The sequence below is a fragment of the Cnephaeus nilssonii genome, assembly GCF_951640355.1.
Source record: "Cnephaeus nilssonii genome assembly, chromosome: 20".
NCBI classification, from domain to species: domain Eukaryota; kingdom Metazoa; phylum Chordata; class Mammalia; order Chiroptera; family Vespertilionidae; genus Cnephaeus; species Cnephaeus nilssonii.
The window spans coordinates 37,365,025-37,389,964 of NC_137091.1; the positions used below are offsets into that span (position 1 = coordinate 37,365,025).

The 24,940-nt window shown below is 45.0% G+C and overlaps 2 pseudogenes across 2 annotated transcripts; one reads left to right on the plus strand and one right to left on the minus strand.

Moving 5' to 3' along the window:
- Nucleotides 1–10,005: 10,005 nt before the first annotated feature.
- Nucleotides 10,006–10,804, plus strand: LOC307092500 (sphingomyelin synthase-related protein 1-like; annotated as a pseudogene). Its single transcript has 2 exons — nucleotides 10,006–10,188; nucleotides 10,409–10,804. The product of its transcript is annotated as a sphingomyelin synthase-related protein 1-like (transcript).
- Nucleotides 10,805–12,096: 1,292 nt separating this feature from the next.
- Nucleotides 12,097–14,755, minus strand: LOC307092666 (nucleolin-like; annotated as a pseudogene). Its single transcript has 3 exons — nucleotides 14,587–14,755; nucleotides 13,430–14,142; nucleotides 12,097–13,214 (listed from the first exon to the last, which is right to left on the minus strand). The product of its transcript is annotated as a nucleolin-like (transcript).
- Nucleotides 14,756–24,940: the final 10,185 nt, after the last annotated feature.

Sequence of the window (24,940 nt, forward strand, 5' to 3'; positions counted from 1 at the left end):
GGGAGGGAAATTATATCTTCAAAAGTACATTTGGTAGGGAAGTCCAGGTTGCCAGTGTCGCAAGAGGGCACTGAACTCATCCCCTCCCATGAGCAAACTCAAATACACATGCATATAGAGAAAACTACTCCTGTGAGCCAACTGAGGGCTGCGTGGACAGCTTCTGACCAAATAGAGAAGCCACGGGAGCCCTCAGGGAGCTTCGGTAACTCTCTGGGCCGGAGGAGCTTGTGAGCACCATTGTTTATGTCCCCCTCTATTTCAACAGGAAAAGTGAGAGCTCTACCAGGGTGCTTTGATCTATCTGCAAGATCACCACAGCACATTCCCAGCTACCTTACCAAAAAGCCTTTCGCTTTCAAACAAAGGAAATAAGCAGGATTAACAGGGCATTACTACATACACCTGACCTCTACACCTGGAGCCCCCCAGCTGGGTGGACTATTGCCCTGGATGCCTTAGGCACCTGTTCAGCTCCTACTAGCCAGTCAAAACCACCTGGCATAAAGCCTACACAGTGGTTGTTTCTATATCAGGCCACTTTTTCAAGACTGGAAGAGATATCTCTTTGTCTAATTAATATAAACAAACATAGAAAGTCAAACAAGCCCTAGCTGGTTTGGCTCAGTGAATAGAGTGTCAGCTTGCAGACCAAAGTGTCCCAGGTTTGATTCTGGTCAAGGGAACGTTGGTAACAGGCTCCTCCCTGGGCCTGGGTCTTGGTCCAGGCTCGTGCAGGGGGCAACCAATTAATGTGTTTCTCTCACATCGATGTTTCTCTCTGTCTTTCCCTCTCTCTTCTACTCTCCCTAAAAATCAATGGAAAAATATTCTTGGGTGAGGATTAACAACAACAACAACAACAACAACAACAACAACAACAACAAAAAGTAAAACAAAATGAAAAGATAGAAGAATATTTTTTCAAATAAAGAAGCAAGAAAAGTCTCAAAAAAAACAACACCTAAGGAAATAGAGATAAGTAATTTGCCAGATAAAGAATTCAAAGAAAATCATAAGGCTCCTCACCAAGCTTAAAAGTGGAATAGAGGAACTTAAAACTTTGACAAAAAGTTAGATTGCATAATCTAATTTTGCACATCAAAATTTCACAATGCAATAAGTGAAATGAAAAATACATTAGAAGGAATTAACTGCAGATGAGTTAATACAGAAGAACAGGTCAGCAACCTGGAAGATAAGACTATGGAAATCAACTAATCAGAACAAAAAAAAAAAACAAAAACAAAAACAAACAAGCTTAAAAAAGAGGATAGTTTCAGGGACCGCTGGAACAAACACACAAGCATTCATATAATAGGAATCCAAGAAGGAGGGGAAAAAATGGTACAGAAACTTTATTTGAAGAAATAATGTGGGAAAGGAGACAGACATTGAGATCCAGAAAGAACAGAAAGTTCCAAACAAGATGACCCACACCAGGACCTATTGTAATTAAAATTGCAAAAGTTAGAGACAATTTTGAAGGTGGCAAGAGGGAAACAACTAGTTACATATAAAAGAAACCTGAGCCTGGCCAGCGTGGCTCAGTGGTTGAGTGTTGGCCTATGAACCAAGAGGTCACAGTTCTATTTCCTGTCAAGGCACATGCCCAGGTTGCAAGCTCCATCCCTAGTGTGGGGTGTGCAGGAGGCAGCCGATCAATAATTTTCTCTCATCATTGACATTTCTATCTCTCTCTCCCTTTCCCTTCCTCTCTGAAATCAATAAAAATATACATTTAAAAATAAATAAAATATGACATCAATAGCATAAAGCATGGAAGGAGGAATAAAAATGCAATCCTTTTAGAATATATTAAAACTTAAACACCTATCAGCTTAAAATAGGCTGCTATAGATAGAGAATGACATCCATAAAACTCATAGTAACCATAGATCAAAAATGTATAAAAGATACACAAAGAGTAAAGCGAAAGAAGCTCACAAAAACACAAAAACCAGCAAATCACAAGGCAAGCGATCAAGAGAAGAAAGAAACAGAGAAGTACTACAAAAACAACCAAAACATAATTAACAACATGGCAATAAGCACATATTTAATAATTACTTTAAATGTAAATGGACTAAATGTTCTAATAAAGATACATTAGAATGGCTGGATGTATGTAAAAACATGACACATCTATATGCTGCTTATAAGAGACTAACTTCAAATTGAAAGACAGAAAGTGAAGGGATAGAAAAGGATATTCCAGGCAAATAGAAAAGAAAATTGGAGTAGCAACACTCAGACAAAATAGACTTTAAAACAAAAAATGTAAAAAAAAGAAAAGACAAAGATAGATATTACATAATTATAAAGAGGTCAATACTAGAGAGACTATAACAATTGGAATATCAAAACACCCAACAAAGGAGCACCTAAATATATAAAGCAAATATCAATGGACATAAAGGGAGAAATTCACAATTACAGGGAAATAATTGGGAGAACCAAGATGGCAGCGTAGGTAAATGCCTGTACTTGCGCCTCTCATAACCACATCAAAATCACAACTAAAATACAGAACAACCATCATCCAGAACCACCCAAAAGCTGGCTGAATGAAGTTATACAACTGGAGAAGTAAAGAAAAAGCACACTGAGACTGGTAGGAGGGGCGGAGGCAGGGAACGGAGCTGGTCCTACACCCACGAGTGGCATTTTTAAATTGAGAGGGAGATTGTCTCTGTGGAGGCTGCCTGTGAGAAGCCTGGGCTCCCAGAGCTGGGAAAAGAAGTCCCCATAACAACTGGAGGTAAAAACCAGCAGGGATTGGGGCTGAGAGACACAGAGACTGCTGGAGACCCAGGTGATCCTCTTAAAGGGCCAGCACATGAACTGAATGTACAAGGTCTTGCTTCTTCTGAGCTCCAGTGCCAGGGCAAATCTCTGGGGGACCCAGACACATACGAGGAGAAACTGGATTGTCTGGCATCAGGGCAGGAACTTGGGGTGGCTTTCTCCCAGACAGAGGTGATCGCAGGAAGCCAAGGCAGTGGCTCAGAGGAAGCCTCCATCTCCCCAACTCTTAGCTATACCTCATATAACACCCTAATACACTCCAGAGGAACGTCAGTCCCCATTAGCTCTTGGGGCCACTCAAGAAGATCCATCGTTAAAATTTTAGGGAAAATATATCCTTCCTCAGGGACAGGCCTGTGATATCTTACAGGCTAGTCACAAGTCCCTATATATATAGGACACAGACCACTTTTACAGCTCCTAAAACCCCTCATCACATGTCCTAGCCTAGCCTCCCTTCTGCAAGGTATCACCAAAACCTGTTCTACTTGTTCCTCAGTGTCTCCCCAAGGACAGGTTAGACCTCCTTCTTTTCCCACTCATCAGGCAAGGGGCCAAATCCCTGGACAAGACTGGCAAATTGACTTCACTCACATGCCCCCTATTAAAAGAACCAAAGATCTCTTAACACTCATAGACACCTTCTCAGGCTGGGTAGAAGGATTCCTCACTACATCTGAAAAGTCCTCTGAGGTCACACAAACTCTCATTCAGCATTTCCTTCCCAGATTTGGCCTCCCCACCCCATTACAATCAGATAATGGACCAGCTTTCATATCTCAAATAACTCAATGGGTCTCCTACGCTCTGAACATCCAGTGGAACTTACACCCCCCCCCCCCCCTACCGGGCCCCAATCTTCAGGCAAGGTAGAAAAGGCAAAGTCCTTAATTCAGTCTCACCTAACTAAATTAATTCTTGAATCCAAATAAGCTTGGACTACTCTCTCATCTCTACACCACGCCCCCTCCCCCCCCCCCCCGCCCCATGCACCCTCTTTTCTTAGTCCCTTTGAACTAATGTATGAAAGGCCCTTCTTATTAGGGAACTTCCCTTCCACAGAGACCCCTCTAGGAGACTATGTTCCCATTTTAAATCTCGTCCAACAATTACTGGGAGAACATGCTGATTAGGTCCTCCCAAAACCTTTTATGGGAGACACCCCCTACTCCTCTACAGCCAGGGCACTGGGTCCTCCTAAAGGAAATCCATCCATCAAATAATTCACAGCCCCGATGGCAAGGCCCTTATCAGATACTCCTAACTACCCCAATTGCAGCTAAACTATTGGGGCATACCCCATGGTTCCATCTTTCCAGATTAAAACCCATCCCCAAAACACCTCCATCACATGAGCCGGAGTCCCCTAAGTATTACAGCCACCAGATCGGGCCCACCAGACTCCATCTTACCTACATCCCAGAAGAAGAGGACGGATGAGTGAGCATCCCTGCACGTGCCCCCTATGTACTGATCATACCGACCCTGACCTCCTTGAAAGCCTACCTCCTCTTCCAGTACAAATCCTCCAGGTCCTAGCTACTGTCCCCTCTCCCTTTGCAACAGGATTCTCACATTTCTATGGGACTCCCTTCTACAAGAGGACTTCAATTACCCATGGGATGAGATTTCCTTCTTTCTAGATCCTGAACATACCCTTTCCCCCCTTGGGATAATCCTGACCCTGGAAATGGGGATTAACTTTCCTTCTCATCCTATCCCAACCCTCCTCTCCTACACCTGTAAGAAACTTTCTCACCTCCACTCATCTCGAACGAACACTTAACCTTACCAATTCTCTTCTAAACCAGACCAATCCAACCTTAGCCAGGAATTACTGGAACTGTCTTCCCTCTCCTTTTCGGCATATACCATCATCCCTATACCAATCAAGAGATGGAATCAGGCAACAATCACTCTAGCTTATAAAAAAGAAAAAGGAACTATATTTCTTGAAAAGGCAGACACCCTTTCAGGTAATTATCCTACAGCCCAAGCGAATCAAGCCTCCCTTCTTTTCCGTACTTATATTCTATTTCTTACTAAGGTAGCTCCTTCCTCCTTCCCGGTCACAGGTCCTATCACACCACACACCCCACTAATCACCCAAGCCCCTTTATGCTTTACAAGGTCACAGGGCAGTATAGCAATAGGCCATCTCCCATCATCAGCTTGCAACACCATAGTTAATCTAGAACTACCAAACAACCATTGGTCCCAACGGGTTGACTGCCAGGTCTCCCCAGAAGCCAATGGTTATTTTCTACAGCTGGTCTGTTTTACTTCTTATCCAACCATCCAGTCCCAAGTCTTCAACTGCTCCTTTCCTTCCTTTTCCCTTTGCCCTTGGATGAGAGCCCATCCTAGAGTTCCTGCCCACTTTCACTGTAATAGAATCTCAAGCACTCACTCATCTGTCACCCCTTATTGGTAGCACCTCTGGGTTTGGAGCATAGAACCGGGAAAAGGAACCTTATACCTCTTAGTCCACCTCTTCTCCCTACACCTTTTAGCTTGTCTCCATGATCAGGGATTTTTCTTCCTCTGTGGGGAAAACACATACTGACCAACTGCACAAGAACCTGTACTCTCATCTCTCTCTCACCCAATGTAAGTGTAGCCCCCAATAACCAGCCTTTACCTGTCCCTGTAAGCCACCATATCTGACACAAAAGGGCAGTCCAGATAATCCCTCTCCTTATAACCCTTGGCATCACAGCAGGGGTTAGAACTGGCATAGGGGGCTTAACCACTGCTCTAATATATTTTGAAAATTCATGGGACTACTGGTTAAAGAATATAAATTGGTATACCTGGCTACCTCCCTTCATAGGACCATTAACATTCTTATTCCCCATCCTCATTTTTGGCCCATGTATTCTGCGCCATTTTGCATCTTTCCTTCAGGACTGCTTTCTGAGCTTTCACCAACCAGTCTCTCGGAGAAATCATGCTGCTGCAACCCCTCGCTCCAACCATGAGGAATCTATACAGTGTTCCAGCCGGCTACAATCAAAGTCCATCCCCCTGTGATCTCTATGTCCCCCTTCAGCAGGAAGTAACTATGAAAGATATGACCTTCGTCCCTATTCCATAAAACAAAAAGGCTAGAATGTTAGATTTGATCAAAGAATTGAATTGATGCCCCTCCCCTGGGAACTGACCTTTAGACCACTTCACAACGGACATTCCCTTTCACTTGGACTACATTTCCCTTGCTAAGACCACTATCCTTTCCCTCCGTGTTTCAGAAATTACCAGGTGACCAGAAAACACACAGCAGGTACTCGGAAGATTCAGGAAAAACTCTTTATTTGCAAATGCACTAGTGCGGTGACTCAGGGGAGTCATTCTCCAAAGCCCGAGTGATGAATATGGAGGAAGCTTTCCTTTTATCCCCTTAGTTTCTTTGTCCCCCAAATATGGACCAGACTTTCGTGGGCTTTGCAGCACCCCCGTGGGTTGGGGTGGGGGAAGTGAGATTACACCCAAAGGCCTGACTTGGCTGGCCCCGGGCTGCCAACCCCTCCGTGGGTTGTGTATGGTTCATGGTTTATGGCCTCTGTAAAATGGGATTATGCTTGGACACAGGTTCTGCAAGGCTGGACAAGCTTTACAGATAAGAATGGGGCTTAATTATACTAGCAAGAATGTGCATCAGAATGCTGGTTACTGGCACAGATTCAGATTGCTAGCCCCCCCAATTGTCTTATATTCCCCCTCATCAGGACCTTCCCAGGATCCAGACCTGCCCAGAAAATTCTCTACCCAGAAAAAAACCCACCCAGAGTCCTTTAAAAACCTCTGACTCCCCATCTTCGGGGGCTGGTGCCATTTTGGGACTCAACCCATCTGCTATCCAGATGACCTAATAAACTTATAATCCCTTACCACTTTGGTCTCGTGTGCTCCTTCTTTGGCAACCCTCCAGCCACACGCTGTTAGTCTTCTCTAGAAGTTGACTATATTAAAGATGGATCACAGAGGCCTATTTCTTATAGGTGGCAGTTGGCCCAGGTCCAGTCCTTCTTCGGGTTGGGGCTCCAGAGAGGGGACCTGGGCTGGCCAGCCCCTGGAGGCCAAGGTGTCCACGGTTCCCCTGCCAGGCCCAGCTGTGACTACAGGAGATGGTCAAGGCATTAGAAAACGTAGAAAAAAGGGATCACAGATCTCAAAGGCTTTGTGGTTTACTAGAACGACATGGAAGGAATGACAAGGGACACCTACAAGTTGGATGACTGCCACATTCCCATTCCTTGAGAGGTGTAGATTGACAGCCATGAAAGAAGGAAGTAAAAGACAATGGATTTCTGTTAGGACCATAAATCATGGGGCCAGTTGGTCTGGTAGAACCTTACACTGTTGGGAAATAGTGTGGGCTGCTGAGTTGGCAATCAAGTCATAGATTAGCACCTGTTTTCATTTTTTATTTACTTATTTTTATTTATTTATTTTTCGCCACTGTTTTTAGAGCTGTCTGCAAAGGTTCTGATGACATACTCTTGAGGGGATCATAGTATTGGTCCACGATGAAGAAAACACAGGAATCTATCATGTGGACTGAGATCTTAGATTTTCTCTAAAAGACAGTCTACACAACATGTAGATTCATCTACTAAGGCAGCTGATCTCTTCTTTGACCTGCCGTTTGAGAGGCACCAGAATATGCCACCCCAAAATATGCCATTGAGAACCAGCAGACACAGGAGAAGCTCTAAAACAGGGCACAACCAGGAAGCAGCCAGTGGATGATTCTCTCTTGTCCTTGATGTTTCTATCTCTCCCTTCCTCTCTGAAATCAATGAAAATACATTTTTTTTAAAAAATAAATAAAACAGGGCACAAGTTTTCCTTTTGTAAAGTGTAAAATTTAATAAGGAAAACCTTGCTAAGATAGAGTTGGGAGGCCAGAAGAGAAGCTCTCATGCCCTACCACTCATGATCAATGATCACAAACAGGAAAAGACTTACCTTGCATATCTAACAGGAAGCTGTTTTCTACTTTGCTACCCCAGGCAGGAGGAAGATTTTCTCCTTGTCAGGAAGCAGCGCAGTCAATGGGAGACTGTCACACTCAGCCACCAAAAAGCCACTATACTTCAAACTCCCAGTTCCTCCAATGGACTCATTGTTTGTACCAACCTTCCCATCTCCCTCCTTTCCTCCATAGAAGAACATTAGTCTCCTTTGTTCTCCAGACTTGCCTATGGTTTTGCCACAGCTTGCATGTCCCAAAATGTAATTCTTTACTGTTCCTGAATAAATCAGTTTTTGCTGGTAAAGTAACTGATTATTTTATTATTTAGGTCAACAAAAGAAAATATACATTTATAAAGGAAATTTTCACTTGTAGGTTTCCCTATCCTTACCAGGAACAGGAGGACTCTTAACAGCTCTCATCAATGAAGAATACAGGACCTCAAGCTGTATAACAGACCTTATTAAACAACCTTTTTTTACCAAACTTTTCCCGGACAACTTCCCTTAACTTGCCTCCCTCTCCCCCAAAGCTCCAAACTCTTTTTCCTTTGTTTTAGCCTGGATGATATAGTAACTTGAGTTGTAACTACTCCTTTGGCTTACTCAGCAATGGGTACATCCGTGTGCACGTGTGATGCACGTGTTACGAAACTTCTTGTTAGAATGGAAAAAGGGCCTTTCTTTCCCTTTGCTGTAGCCTTCCACAGTTTATGAGAAGCACCTGGAAATTAAATCCCAAGATTGTTTTAGCGCCTCTGATTCAAACAGCCCCTCTGTTCAAACTGCAAGACAAGGTAAGTTACTCTCAAGGCTACATTCTTGCGTATACCTCCTTCCTGTTGGTTTACAACCCAGGGATAATTAGTAGAAAGTTCCCTTCCCTGCTCCTCTTCAAACAAGACTCTTTTGAACTCTTCATAACTTTTGCTCTAAGAATATTTTACAGGCTTTGGAAAATTCTGATAAGACAATTCCCTAGGACATTTGCCCGGATTGTCTCCCGAAGAATTAACAAACTACAACCCCCTGATGTCTGCTCAATTTCAGCCCCCAAATCCCCTTACTTTCCTTGTTAACAGCAGCCAAAATTTTAAAAGGGGGAGCAGTTTTTTGTTCTTTGCTTTCCTACTGATTAGCAATGCACTGGCCCTCTCCCTCTGGGGAAAGTAAAACAAACTCCCTCTATCTACATCTGATCTCTTCTCCCGGTTGTGAATTCTTTCACAGCCCGCATCACTGGCCCAAAATCCCAACACTTCCATTCATTTTACTCTTGTTAGTCTGTATTTGGCCAGTGTAATTTACAGGGCCCCAGCTGGAGAACCTCAGGTGGGTAAAAGAAAAGATTTTCCCCTCCCTTGCACTTTGCAAGGTAACACTCATCATGTTCCCAAACAAATAAGGGAGAGGTTTCCCATTCCTCTCACCAGGAGGGAGAAGCAGAGGAAGAACGGCTCCAGCTTGTTTCTGCCCTTCACGATTTCCCCGGGAGGAGGAAGGATGGCTCATTGGAGCTCACCCTTGTGCTTCTAATCCTGCCAGAGAGAAGCTTCCATTTCAGAGAGTAAGTTCAATTTTGGGGGGTTGGGAAGCCCACTGTGATCACCCGCTTAAGCCTTACCAACAAGCAGAACTTTGAATCTCTGTCTGTGATTTCTGAGTCGACTTCTCAACTGGCTTCATTGGAAGCAAGAGGCAGGGGTGCGTAGCTTAGAACTAGTCGTCTGCAGCCAGACTGCCTGTTCAAAGCCTGCCTCTACATCTTTCTTCCTGGGGGCCAGCTGGTTATTCATGCTAGTCAGTCTCTGTGACCTCAGTTCTCCCATGTAAAAAATTGGGGGAGCGAATGCTACCTACCTGTTAGGGTTGTGGTGAGGAGTAAATGATCTAACTTAAGGTATTTCATTGATCTAAGGGATTAGGATAGGTGTTAAAATAGATGCTCTGTTTTGGTTTAATTAGCCCTGTTTTGTTTTTTTAAATCTTTAAAAACATTTTCATTGGACTGATGCCTAATGGAGTAGAGTGCTCGACCCAGGAAAAGATGGCATTTGGCATCAGTGGGCAATGTGGGAGAGGGGTTCAGCACAGGGACAGTGGTGGGTGTCCCCCTCTAGCCCTGTTCCCAAAGCCACCCCACTCAGTTTCTCTCTGTATGACTCCGGTTTGCTCTGAGCCACCATCCCTTCGCTGGAACCCAGGACAGTGGAGGAGGAAATGGCTGGTCCTAATCAACTCTGCATTTGCTACTGGACAACCAGGCATGTAGCTGTTTGGCTGAAGGCTTCTTTGAATATGTGGACATATTAGGCAATAAGCACTGACTTGATGGAATCATGTTGCTAACATTGCCTGAATATGATCACCGGTCTCCTCCTCTGGAAATCAAAGTCTTAGGCAGTGATGGGCAACCTTTTGAGCTTGGTGTGTCAAACTTCGCCAAAAAACTGAGCATAACTCAGGTAGTGTGTCACTTTGAGGAAAAAACATTATTTCGCAAATGTTTCATCCTCAGGAGCAGCAAATGTTTCATCCTCGGCATGCGGCCGCATGTCATCAGAAATGGCTACGCGTGTAAGTGCTGACACGCGTGTCATAGGTTTGCCATCACTGGTCTTAGGGGACATTAAAAGGTTAATGCTTTCTGTGTGAAAATTGCAGGAAGTACATATCGATGTTTTAGAAGAGATGGGATACAACAGTGACGGTCCCGTGAGTTCCACGACCCCTTTCGTCAGCGTTCCTCAGAGCGCAGAGTGGCTCTGTAATGGGGAGCCTTCACACGACGGTGCTGGACCCATCGCTGGTTTGAATTCTGATCAGTACCAGTACATGAAGGGTAAAAACAAACATTCTGTTAGAGGATCGGAGCCAGAGTACTGGGAGACCATACTGAGTTGTATATATGTTTTTATAGTATTTGGATTTACATCTTTCATGAGCTAGTGCCTGACATGAGCTAGTGCCTGACATGCAGACCTATCCACCACTCCCAGATGTATTCTTAGACAGGTAATTTTTGTTTCTAGTTGCCAAATTTGTAGACTAATTCTATAATAGCAATGATAAGAGCATCTATAATAATAAAAGCGCAATATGCAAATCGACCGAATGGCCGAACAGTGGAATGAACGTCTGGACATCCTTCTGGACGGCCTTCTGGATGAAGCTGGGGTTGCGAGGGCCAAGGCAGCCGCCAGGCTGGGGCTGTGAAGGCCTACTCCTGCACGAATTTCTTGCATAGGGCCTCTAGTATTTATAATAACTGTTGTTGTTCTTTTGATTGATATATACTTTTCATTTGCTTTATCTGATAGTATAGAAAGATATGCTTTGAAATTACCTCTTTCTCTTAGAGTAAACCAGACCTTAATCCTAGATGAGTGAGAGAGACCACTATTTAATTTATTTTTCTATAACTATATTATAGCTCCCTGGGCACTTCAGATTTTAAAGGGTTTTCTACAATATTTGTAATAAATGAAATTTGGCTACTTTTATTTTTTTAAATGATGACCAGGGTTCTGCTTTTCCAAAAATATGGGGAGGTCTCCTGTATCACCAAATAAATTGGGATTATCACAAATTAAAAAAAAAGTTTTATTGATTGATTTTACAGAGACAGAAGAAGAAGAAGAAGAAGAAGAAGAAGAAGAAGAAGAAGAAGAAGAAGAAGAAGAAGAAGGAGGAGGAGGAGGAGGAGGAGGAGGAGGAGGAGGAGGAGGAGGAGGAGAAGAAGAAGAAGAAGAAGAAGAAGAAGAAGAAGAAGAAGAAGAAGAAAGAGAGAGAGAGAGAGAGAGAGAGAGAGAGAGAGAGAGAGAGAGAGAGAGAGGGAGGGAGAGAGAGTGTGAGAAATATCAATTTGTTGTCCCATTTATTTAAGCATTCATTAGTTGATTCTTTTTTTTTTACCCCCCAGAGTTTAGGACTTTTAATTTGTCCCGTAGCTGCTGAAGCAAAATTATGATAAAACATTCTGCTTTCCTTTATACCCCAACACAGACACAAGAAAACTATTTGTAGGGAAAAAAATAGTTTTGTACATGGGAAGAAACAATATAAATTCAAAACTTACTGATAAGGGTTAGCTCTACCACTCATCTCTTTAAAACGTTTATACGAATATCCAGACAAAACCAACAGGGTATCTCCTTTGAAATGTTACCTAAATGGATTTCCAAGTAGACCACAGGACTGGATACCATCTTGGAATGTCCTTAGAAGGCTCTGTCATTGATCAGCTAACAGAGTGAAAACACCAGAGTCCTTTCTTTCAAATGGAAGAGGGAAAGACAGAGATAGAAGAAACTATTCAAACTTCGTCTTCTTTCCTTGTGGCTTATGGTCTCCTCCTCCTCCTCTGCCTCCTCGATTGCCAAAACCTCCCCAGCCTCTGCCACCAAATCCACCTCGGCCTCCTCTGCCTCCACCATGACCCCCAAAGCCACCTTCACCCTTAGGCTTGGCCCAGTCCCAAGTAACTTGGTTTCCATCAATTTCACCATCTTCCATGCCTCTTTGGCGGCTTTGGCACCTTCCTCACTGTTGGAGTCTACAAAACCAAACCCTTTGGAAGAGCCCATCTCCCCGTCAGTGACTATCCTGGCCCGGGCAGAGCCATCAAATGACTCCTTCAACGTCTCTTCCGTAGTCTCCTCAGACAGACCTTTGGCAAACAGAGTTTTGGATGGCTGGCTTGCATTAGGTGATCCTCTGGGTCATGGCAATTCCAGCCTGATTGCTCTGCCCTCGATTTCTCTTTTATTTCAGGAATTTAAAGCTTCTTTAGCATCTTCAAATGAAGCAAATTCTATAAATGCATACCCTTTGGATGTGCCATTTTGGCTCTGGGGCACTTGGATAAAAGTTGCCTTCTCAAATACTTCCTGAAGAATGTCTTCTGTTGCACTGTAGGAAAGGTTGCTTAAAACCAGAGTTTTTGATTCACCACTCCAAGTGCTGTTCTTTCCACTTCCGTGGTCTTGATTTTGACCTTTCTCTCAGCATAGTACAGAGAAATGGATCGCCCATCTATTTCTGTTCCCTGCTTTTCTTCCAAGGTTTTCCTTGTGTCAGCTTCTGTCTTAGATTCAATATAAGTAATCCCTTTACTCTTCCCATCCTTGCTGATTAATCTGATGCCCATAGCATCTTCAAACACTTCTTCTAATTCATCCTGAGCAACTTGACCATATAAGGCAGATTTTTTTTTTTTTTTTTGCCAAAAGTGTTCTTGCATCTCAATCTTTTTTACTGTCTTTTCCCTTTGGTTTTTCTAGTTTAATTTCACTGCCAAACACTTTTAAAACAGTGAGTTCTAAGGCTTTTTCCAGGTCCTCAGCAGATTCAAAACCCACATGGCCAAACTTCCTGGACACACCAATTCTGACATCCACAGCAGCAAGATATTTTTAGCAAAAACATCACTGATACCCATTTAAAAAAAAAATATTTTATTGATTTTTTACAGAGAAGAAGAGAGAGGGATAGAGAGTTAGAAACATCGATCAGCTGCCTCTTGCACACCCCCTACTGGGGATGTGCCCGCAACCAAGGTACATGCCCTTGACCGGAATCGAACCTGGGACCTTTCAGTCTGCAGTCTGATGCTCTATCCTCTAAGCCAAACCGGCTTCGGCACTGACACCCGTTTTTAATCAGGAGCAGTCTTGCTGAAGTTCAGGTTTCCAACCAAGAGACTGAAAGCCGTAGTTGGTTCTGTGGCTCCCACTTTCTGTTTCTTGGCCTCAGGAGCAGCTTTCTGTTTGGCCATTTCCTTCTTTCGTTTTCCAGGTGCTTCTTTGAAAGCTCTTCCTCTTCCTCTTCCTCATTATCGTCTTCATCAACTTCATCTTCCTCCTCTTCATCTTCATCCTCAGCTGTGCTCTTAGCCTTCACAGGAACAGCTTTTACGGGAGCTTTCTTGCCTTTGGCTGGTGCAATCTCCATAGGTTCTTCTTCAGAGTCATCTTCTTCTTCATCCTCATCTTCATCACCATCTTCATCCTCCTCCTCATTATCTGAGGCAGGAGCAGCAGCAATAGCTTTCATCACTGCTGGCTCAAATTCATCCTCATCTTCATCCTCATCCTCCTCCTCGTCGTCCTCCTCCTCTTCACTGTCATCATCATCTTCCTCATCACTGTCTTCCTTCTTGGCATTCTTGCCGTGCTTTGCTCCCTTGACTGAGTGGCTGCTCCCTTCTTACCAGAGGTTGCTAACGCTTTGGCTGTAATTACTGCCTTTTTGCCAAGGGTTGGCACAGCCACTGCCTTTTGCCAGGGGTGACAACCGCTTTCTTGCCTGGTATGGCAACTGCAATCTCTTTTGTTGGGGAAACCATCACTTTCATTCCTGGAGTTGTGGTAGCCTTTTTTTTTTAAATTTAAATTCTTTATTGTTTAAAGTATTAGATGAGTCTCCTTTCCCCCCCCCCCCCCCACATTGACCTCTCCCCGGCCACCCCACCCCCAAGCACAAGCCCTCCCCCCCACCCCTACTGTCTGTGTCCATTGGTTTTGCTCATATGCATGCATACAAGTCCTTTGGTTGATCTCTTACCCCTCACCTCCCGCCTTCCCTCATAGGTCGTACAGTCTGTTCAATGCTTCTATGTCTCTGATTCTATTTTTGTTCATCAGTTTATGTTGTTCATTATATTCCACAAATGAGTGAGATCATGTGATATTTATCTTTCTCTGACTGGCTTATTTCGCTTAGCATAATGCTCTCCAGTTCCATCCATGCTGTTACAAATGGATTTTTACAGCAGTGTAGAATTCCATTGTGTAGATGTACCTGTGGTAGCCTTCTTGCCTTTTTTCTGAGGAATGATAACCTCTTCTCCACTGCTTTCATCTTCTTCATCTGACATTTCCTCATCTTCACTATCTTCTACCTCCTTTGGAGGAGGAGCCATTTTCTTGGGGTCACCTTGATTTTTACCAGCCTTTGTGAGCTTCACCATGACGGTGGCTTATGGCGGTGGAGTGTGTGCCCAGAGGAATCAAAGGGAGTCGATGGCGGCCACTGGTATTGAAGAACCGGAGTGCGTACGTTTCGCTACCAGCTAGAGCTCGAGACTTCATTGGTTGAGTCTTGTATGTGCCCTGACTGGGGATTGAACATGCAACCTTGGGGTATCGGGATGATGTTCTAACCAAGTGAACTACCCAGCCAGGGCTAATTAGCTGTGTTTTTTCTAAGATGCCTCTTATAAGCAAGGTATCTTAGAGTTGATGAGATAGGGTGCATGAAAAGGCTAAGAACAGAGCCTATAGCACAGAAAGTGCCAGGTAAGTGTTAATCAGTGTCATTACTAATTGCTTCTTCTGAACACCTGAGCAGCATCCTTCTCACTCTTGGGGGAAGGTCCCTCAGGAAGACAAGGTTCTCTCTCTCTCTCTCTCTCTCTCTCTCTCTCTCTCTCTCTCTCTCTCTCCTTGTCTGTCTTTCTCCCTCTCTCCTGCTGAACTCAAACAAGGAGTCATGTTGTATTGGTGTTGGCAGCCTTCCAACAACAATGTGAGGATGAAGCTGAAGCTAGGGGCCGCAGAGTAGGGAACACAAACCTGGGCTGCCAATGACATCACTGAGCATCTGGACAGACCATCAGATCTCTGTATGTTTATTTGCAGCCCAAAGCATTCATTGATGGAAGTTGTGTGTGTACGTGGGTGTACAAGTATGAGTGAGTGTGCGTATTTGTAAACATTTTCCCTGAAACACTGGTGGGTTCTGAGAGTTCTGAACATGAGCTGTTTTTACTAGTGTTTTTATTTGGCCCCTGGCCCACTCTAAGCCACCTACGGGCGTATTCTCCCAGACAGGCCTCTTTCACCACCCCATGCTACAGGTGTCTGGGAAGCCCAGTCCAACAGTCTGATTGATGGGTAACCAGGATGTTGTTGTTCAAAAGTGCTCAGAGGCGCCTGGTACCCCATCTCCCCAGTACCTTTAACACAGCAGCAAACTCTTCTGTCTCCAACCCCGGAGGTTCTCTGACTTTATTACCTCTCCTCAGACACCCAGACAATCATTCCTGTCTTCTCTTCTATATCTCTAGGCCAGTTTCCCACCTTCAACAAAACAATCTCTCTGGAAATTGTCACCTATTTCCTCCCAGAACAGCATCTCCCAAAGAGTGGAACACACTAGTGAGATCTTAGGTGATACAAAAAAGGGAACATTTATTTTTTTCAAATAAAAAAAGTTAAGGAGTGATATAAAGTTACCCTTTAACTAAATTAAGTCTAAAATTGATTTAAAGAAGAAGAGTAAGTAAATAATAGTTGAAGTAGTCCTCAAATATGGCTAAAAACCCCAAATGGTACCTGATCTACTGAGGTTTGGGACACTTGGCCTTAGAGAAACTCTGCACTATGTTTCCCCAGGTGATAGCCCCAATTTGTGTGGTTTGGACACAAACTGGGGCTACCACCTGGGGAAACAGTGCAGAGATTTACCCTCTTTCTTTCTTGGGTCTTCTCTTCATATGTATGGGTGTCCAACACCTAGCTGGCCCAAATGAGGGTTTATAGTGGTCACCAACCAGCCAGACATCTCTGTGAGAAGCATCAAAGAGATTATATTTACACTAAAGGCCTGATGTGCAAGAGTAGGTCTTCCTTCCCCCTGCTGCCAGCACCAGCTTCCCTCTGGCACCCGGAACCTGGGCTTCCCTCACAGCCCCAGCTTCATCCGGAAGCAATCTTGTCTAATTAGCATATTACACTTCTATTATTATAGACTAGAGGTCCAGTGCACAAAATTTGTGCATGGGGGATCCCTCAGCCCAGCCTGCACCCACTCCAATTGGGGACCCCTTAAGGGATGTCCAACCAGCAGTTGGACACCCCTTTCATAATCTGGGACTGCTGGCTCCTAACTACTCACCTGCCTGCCTGCCTGATCGCCCCTAATTGCCTCTGCCTGGCCTGATCGCCCCTAACTGCCCTCCCTGGCCAGCCTAATCTTGCCCCAAATGCCTTCCCCTGTCGGTCAATTTGGTTCTGATTGGTCAGTTTCTATGCCAGTCAGCATCAAAAGCTTCGTCTCCTAGGCAGCCATTGGCTCCTCACAGTTGACCCAGATTTGGTTCTGACTGGTCAGTTTCTATGCTGGTCAGCGTCTCTGGGCCTATCAATGGGACCTGATCAGAAAGGCGGGGCTGCTTAGCAGCCCCCATGGAGGCCTGGAGAGAAATGGAGGCTTGGCTGTTGGCCAGGCGGGGAGAGAAAGAGAGGCAAGTTCTGATCAACGGCTGCCACAGAGGCTACAGATCAGACTCTGCCTCTCTCTCTCTCTGCAGGCTTCTCTCCGGGCCTGATCCACAGCCCCCTAGGCAGTCAGTGCTGGGTTGGGGCACCTACAGTGGCCCCAGTCAGTGCTGGGTCCCCATGGCAATGCAGCACTGACTTCCGGCCTGGTTGAGCCTTCGGTAGTAATGGTAGTTAGGACCTTGGCTCTTTAATATATAGACTAGAGGCCCAGTGCATGAAATTTGTGCACAGAGGGGGGTGTCCCTCAGCCCAGCCGGCACCCTCTCCAATATGGGATCCCTCGAGGGATGTCTGACTGACGGTTTAGGACAATCCAGGACTTCTGGCTCCCAACTGCTTGCCTGCCTGCCTGCCTGATTGCCCCTAACCACTTCTGCCTGCCAGCCTGATCACCTCCTAACCACTCCCCTGTCAGCCTGATCGACGCCTAACTGCTCCCCTGCTGACACGATTGTCCCTAACTGTCCTCCTCTCAGGCCTGGTCGCCCCCAACTGCCCTCCCCTGCAGGCCTGGTCACCCCTAACTTCTCTCCCCTGCAGGCCTGGTTGCCCCCAACTGCCCTCCCCTGCTGGCCCGGTCACCCCTAACTTCCCTCCACTTCAGGCCTGGTCACCCCCAACTGTCCTCCCCTGCTGGCCTGATTGCCCACAACTGCCCTCCCCTGCTGGTCATCTTGTGCCGGCCATCTTGTGTCCACATAGGGGTGGCCATCTTGGACCACATGGGGCAGCCATCTTGTGTGTTGGAGTGATGGTTAATTTACATATTACCTCTTTATTATATAGGATGATTCAAAGTCAGCTGCAACTCAGAAAACTTCTGGTGAAGTAGCACCTGCAGGTAATGCTCACAGTCATGTTTCTTAATGCCCGTGGAAGCCTGGGGGTGGGGGTGGTGGCTATGGAGTACTGGGTTAAGCTGTGGAATGCAAGACACCAGAGTTCAGGTCCAGGCTTTACCACTGACTAGTTATGTGATATGAGCAAACTACTTAATCTCTCTGACCTCAGTTTCCTCATCTGTAAAGTGGAAATGACTAATAAGGAAACATATTTCCTCTGCTGTGAGCACTCAATGAGATAAGGCATATACAATGTTTTGAGTGCTTGAAATCAATAAGGGAGGATAGAGAGACAAGTTAGGTGACTCCAGGAGGAAATAATTGGAATGTGGGACAATGTAAAGAGCACCCATCCTGGACTTTTTCAAAAAGTCACCATCAGAGAACATAAATAAATGTATGTCTATGTGGGAAACTGTTCTAAACTCAAAGGGAATACTGGCACATGACAACCAAGGCCATGTCTGAATCTTGATTGAATGGTGATTGGGAAAACTTAGAAAGGAAGGGGGATGGAGGGAGGGAGGTAAGGGAAATAAAACCCAGTATAAAAGACAATCTTGAGGCCATTAGGGAAATTTGAGATGGACCAAGTAGAAGGTAATATGGACTTAGGTGGGATGATGGCAGTACTCGAGTCAGAGAATGACCCGATTCTTAGATGTGTGCTTAAGTATTTAGGGTGAACAGTCATCATATCTGCAACTTACTCTCAAATGGCTCAGAAAAAAACAAAAAACAAAAACAAAAACAAAAAAACAAGAACAAAGCAAACAGGGCAAATTATTAATAATTATTAAATCTAGCCGAAACCGGTTTGGCTCAGTGGATAGAGCATCGGTCTGCGGACTGGAAGGTCCCAGGTTCGATTCCGGTCAAGGGCATGTACATTGGTTGCGGGCACATCCCCCGGTGGGGGGTGTGCAGGAGGCAGCTGGTCGATGTTTCTCTCTCATCGATGTTTCTAGCTCTCTGTCCCTCTCCCTTCCTCTCTGTGAAAAATCAATAAAATATATTTAAAAAACAATAATTATTATTAAATCTAGATGGAGGTAATAGGTGGTGTTTATAATACTACTCTCTCATTTTTCTGTATGTTTGAAACTTTTTAGTAAAAAAGGTTTTGTCAGTCAAAACACCCATTGTGACAATGGATTCTACTGACCCAAGGCAGGGCTGGAAACCCACTGGGGGGAGGGGGGTGTTCAGAAGAGATGGGACTCCACTTGATGCTCAAAGTTTCTATTGATCGTGGATCTCCCTGCTGAACTAATGGACATGTTGCCCGCCCCACAGCCAAGCCCCTTACCCCTGCCTTAGAGAGCCCCATTTTTTTCAGGTACCAGTCAGCAATATTCTCAGGGAATTGTTTTCATTTGAGGTTGGGATGTCCAGGTCTGTGGGAAGAATGAAGGGGGTGGGCTTTGGGGAGTTCCTCCTGCTTGATAAAAACTGAGGTATATACACCCCCTTGAGTTGGAGGGGTTCTGAGATTGGGAGGGGCATGATGAGGGGGACTTTGGGATAAGGCAATACTCTATTTCTTGGTGGTTACATGGGTGTCTGCACTATAGTAATTCATTTATGCTGTATAGTTATGTACTTTTCCGTGTGCATGTGGCAGAGTTGAGTGAAGATACAGTCACGCAAGAAGCACTGGAGTCATCTTGGGACAACGAGGAGGCTGGTCCCAGGATGGATGCCACCATGCTGAGGGGGAGGAAAGAGAAAAATGGCCAGAGATGCCCCTTGCTGCCATCACTGAGCCACTGCACTAACCGGGTGTAGCCCTGTCTCAACCCTCCTAGTTCTGAGGGTTGATGTCCTTATCTTCAGAGCCTTTTGGAATTGGATTTCCTTTTGCCTCATCCCAGATCATCTTGGGCATCATGTTGGGGCTCTCCAAGACCACCTTTGGGTTTGGTCATTCGTTAGGTGCACAGTTTGTTATAGGTTGTTACAGTAAAAGGGTCCAAAGTAAAATCAGCAAAGGGGAAAAGGGGGAGAAATTCAAAAGAAACCAGGCACAAGCTTTCAAGAGTCCTTTCCCAATGCAGTCACACTGGATGTACACAAGTCCCTCAGCAATGGCGTGTGGCAACACATGCAAAGTGCTGTCTGCCTGGGGACCCAGGAGTCCAGAGTTGTTGCCGTGGTCTGCCACTCAGGCACACAGGGCTCGAGTGCCTGGCCACAGCAACTGGAACTCCAGATCCCCAGAAGGAAAGCAGGTGTTCAACCACAAAGGACCTTGTTTGCACAAACTATCTAGACAGATGGTTGGTGTGGTTTAAGACCCAAGCATGCAAGACACTTATCAGGACATTTAGAGAGCCTAATTCCCAGGTGCTGGCCAAGGCCCAGTCATGACAACAGGCCCTTCTTGAGAATGTGCAGGATTTGAGCAACTCAGGTGTGCTGAGTTAATTCTTTTCTGCACAAGTATTTTCATGATCCTCATTTTAAAAAATATTTTTATTGATTTCAGAGAGAAGTGGAGAGGGAGAAGGAGAGGGAGAGCTAAACACACCAATGATGAGATAGAAATCATTGATCGGCTGCCTCCTGCATGCCCCGCACTGGGGATCAAGCCCCCAACGTGAGCACTGGGGATCAAGCCACACTGGCTGGCCATTACCCTCATTTTTTTATTTGAGGAAATGGAGGTCCAGAGGAGTTAAGAGATGCGCCCAAAGTCACCCAGCTACTAAGTGGTGGAGTTCTTAAGTCCTTGTGTTTCTGCTTCAAATGTCTCCTTTCAAGTTGGCCACTGCACTAGGGCCCACCGTCTGGGTCAGAGTAACATGACTGTGGGCTGGCCTTGGCTCAGGGACTTGCAGTCCACATGCTGAGAACATCCGGGGATTCCACTGAAAGGCCTTGGAATCAAAGAGGGCAAATCCCCAAAGGGAAAGGAAGACCAGGCAAAGGGATAGACATGTCAACAAATTTCGCGAGGAAGGAACTTGTTTGGGAAGCCACTGCCTCTGGAACGGTGAGAGGGGACCCTGGGCCACGGCCTACAGAAATGGGCCTGCAGGACGAGCAAGGTGAGGCCAGGTGGGACGTGGGAGGGAGACAGGAAATCAGGGGCTTCGCTGGCTAACTGGCTGCTCTCTACCTTCCTGCTCCTCCACAGCACAAAGCCCAGGCAGCCCAACATTTGAACCCAGGACCCCCGAAATAATGAGGCTCTTTTCTACAGCAATGCTTTAGGAATGGTGGTAGAGAGACCCATTCCTGGAGTGGCTGCTGCTCCCCAGGGGTGCTTGGGTTTTTGTTACAGGGATTAGGGAGAGCACGAGGAGGCCAAATGTCCCACGAGGTGGCCCATAGTGTCCCAGATAGTCAGTCCCATGAGACATTGGAGGTAAATAACCTATTTCTAGTTACCCAGACTCAGTACTGAGCTCCATTTTACTCATCAACAACATTTACAATTTTCTAGAATGCAAATACTGGTTAAAACAAAGGGGGGTTTAATCTTTAGCCAGTTGCTCAGTGGTTGGAGCGTTGGCCTGGGGACCAAAGGGTCTTGGGTTTGATTACCAGTCAAGGGCAAATACCTTGGTTGCAGGTTCAATCCCAGCCCCACCCCCATCCCCCACCCCACATCGGCTCCGGGAGGCAACCAATCAATGTGTCTCACGGCCATGTTTCTCTCTCTCCCCCTTCCCTCCCTCCCTTCTATTCTCTCTAAAAATCAATGGGAAAAAATGTCCTCAGCTGAGGATTAAAGAAACCAAGGAAGGTTTGTGCATTGTTTACCGTTTTGTTCTTTGAATCAAATACAGTGTGCCTGGGTCTGTTTTCATTTGTGGTAGGTACTCCAGATAGCATTCTCGAAGATTCTGCCCCTAGTACAGACCCTAAACGCCATAATTATGTTTTGCAGTTTAATCAGACTGAGCCTTTCATAATTGTATTACAAATAACTTTACTCTTATTCTTCCTTTGTATTGCAATGAGAACATTATCTTGAGTAAATTTTTTTGTATGTGGGTAGGTTACATTATCCATAAATTTCATTACAGTGTAGTAAAAAGAGCCTATAAAAACATTTATTATAACACTAATCTATGACGATAAATATCAGGACAGCTGTTATCCCCGGGTGTGAGGGTGGGTGATGAGAGGACTGACAATAAAGGGGCACAAAACTTTCTGGGGTGATAGAAATGTCCTCTACCTTGACTGGGTGGTATACAATTGTCAAAACTCATCCAACTGCATATTTATAGGGGGTGTATTTCATTGTCATAGTAATGTAAATTATACCTCACTCAAATGGAATACAAAACATAAATTTTTGAAATATGTGAATAGAAACATTTTAAAATACGTATTTGTTATAGAAAGGAGGCTCTGGGGCTGCTAAGGCCTTGAAGTTAATGAAGTGGATTTGAACCGGCACTTAACACAAAAGTGAGAAAGAACAGAACAGCCTGCCTCCGCCAGCACTGCTGTGGACAATGCTGGGCTGGGCATCCTGCATAAGATACATAAAACTTTCAGCTCAGTAATAGATGCAGAGATGCGTGTGTGCTGAGTTGTCATGTAAATACTTTTCTGATTCTGAACCGTAAGCAAGGAAGTTTGGAGACCACACTCTAAAATAGGAGTCACTGGATGTTCAAAATGATCAGCAATCTTTTTTTTTTTTAATATATTTTATTGATTTTTTACAGAGAGGAAGGGAGAAGGACAGAGAGCTAGAAACATCGATCAGCTGCCTCCTGCACTCCCCCCACTGGGGATGTGCCCGCAACCAAGGTACATGCCCTTGACCGGAATCAAACCTGGGACCCTTCAGTCCGCAGGCCGACGCTCCATCCACTGAGCCAAACCGGTTTTGGCTGATCCGCAATCTTTTTACATAATACCCACTCAGGGCAAAGGTTTCAAATGGTGCCTGTCACATAGTCTTCTTGATGATTCCTGATTCTTCTACAATGATGACGACATTATTGAATGTGACCACATTACTCCAGCTTTACCCAAGAAGCCTGCCGATGAGGAGCTTGTGTTTCCAAGATAATTAAATGCGGTAGCTTAAGTTCTCATAACAGGAATTACAGGGGAGGGAGAGAAAGGGGGGTGGGCTAAGAAATTTAAACCTTGATCTTTTTTTTCTTTAAAGAATATTTTATTGACTTTTAGAGAGAGGATGGGAGAGGGAGCGAGAGAAACATTAATGTGAGAGAGAAACATTGATCAGCTGCCTCCTGTACTCCCCCTACTGGGCATGGGGCCTGCAACCTGGGCACGTGCCCTTGACCAGGATTTGGACTGGCAACCTCCTGGTGAACCGGGTGACGCCCAACCGAGTCACACAAGCCATGGCTAAATCTTCATCTTTTATAGAGAAAGTCTAAATTTGATCAATTCAGAATTAATACTACCAAAATGGGGAGAATATAAATTATATCACACACTAAGGGCCAATTTTTCTAATATGTATATAAATTTCCCACAATCAAGAAGGCACAATTCCATGGGGGGAAAAATGCACAGAGAATATGAACAGATAGTTCCTGGAAAAGGAAATAAATGCGGCTCTTCACTATATGAGAAGATAAAAGACATGACGTGAAGTAAAGTAAATACAGATTGAAACAATACTGAGATATCATTGTTTAATAAAACAAATTGGTAAGCACAAAAAGGTTGGCAACGCCTGTATTGGCAAGATCCCGTGGGGGGTGGGGTGGGAAAGAGCACACATTGTTGGTGAGAGGGTCAACTGGTAGACAGCTTGCGACAGCATTAGAAATGCACCTACTCTCTGACCCAGAAATTCATGTGTAGGAGAATGGCACATGCAGAGTACAAAAAGACACGTGCATGAGGTTCGTCATTACAATACTCTGAAACAGCAAAAGATAGGGAACAACCTAAATTTCTCTCAGTAGGGAATTGGTTACATAAGTCATGGTTCTCCCAACACAGCATGATGTGAAGTCATGAAAAACAAATCTACCAATAGTTCCTCACTGTCACCAATGACCTCTGTGTTGCTAAATCCAGAGTTCAATTCTTTCAATCACCTTGGTCCATCAGCAGCATTTTTAAAAATATGACAGAGAATCATTGATCGGCTGCCTCCTGCGTGCCCCACACTGGGATCCAGCCCGCAACCCTAGCATGGGCCCTGACTGGGAATCAAACTGTGACCTTCTGGTTCATAGGTCGATGCTCAACCACTGAGCCACACTGGCTGGGCCACAAGCAGCATATGGCATGGTTGAGCAATCCATCCTTCTTTTTTTTGTTTGGCTTTCAGAATAGTACGCCTGTTGGATGTTCCTTTGATACGGGATTTTTGGACTGAAACACGTGGTGTTCCCCTGGGCTTCCCCTGATTCTTTGTCTGTCGGAGTCAAAGAATGAAACCACGGACGGAAGATGGTATAGCAAAGGTGGAAGTTTATTGAAGAACAAGTACAGACTCCCACATGGGGAGGGAAAATAAATCTCAACACAGACTCCCGCATGGGGAGGGGGAAGCGTCCCACCGAGTTCCTTTTTCCCTGGTTTATAAAGACTGCAGTTTTTGTGCCTCGATATCCCCTCTGATTGGCCACTGTTCCCCTTTGATTTGGTCACTATAGTAACTCCTGAGCTCAAAGGTAAAACCTCACAGGAGACATGTGAGGCCCTCCTTCTTTACTTTGTAAATACAGACCTTTGGCTACTCCCAGTTCCCTTATCTTATGGGAATGTAACTTCTGCTGGCTCCCTGCTCCCTTGTCATATGGAAATGTGCCCTTTTGCAACTCTGTAGCCCTGTGTTTTTCCATGGACCCCCTTAATTTAAACATTCCCTAAATCTGCCTATTTCACCCCTAAAAATTCCTATTTCACCTTCTCAGTCTCTTAAGACTTGGTTCTTGGTCCTGACCTCTTCCCATTGGTGCTCACGGATAGTCTCATGGCCTTAAATACCATTGGTAAGCTCTTGACTTTTAAATTTCTCTCCCCAGCCTGATCTCTCCCCTCCACTCCAGACTCCTCATCCAACTGCCTGTT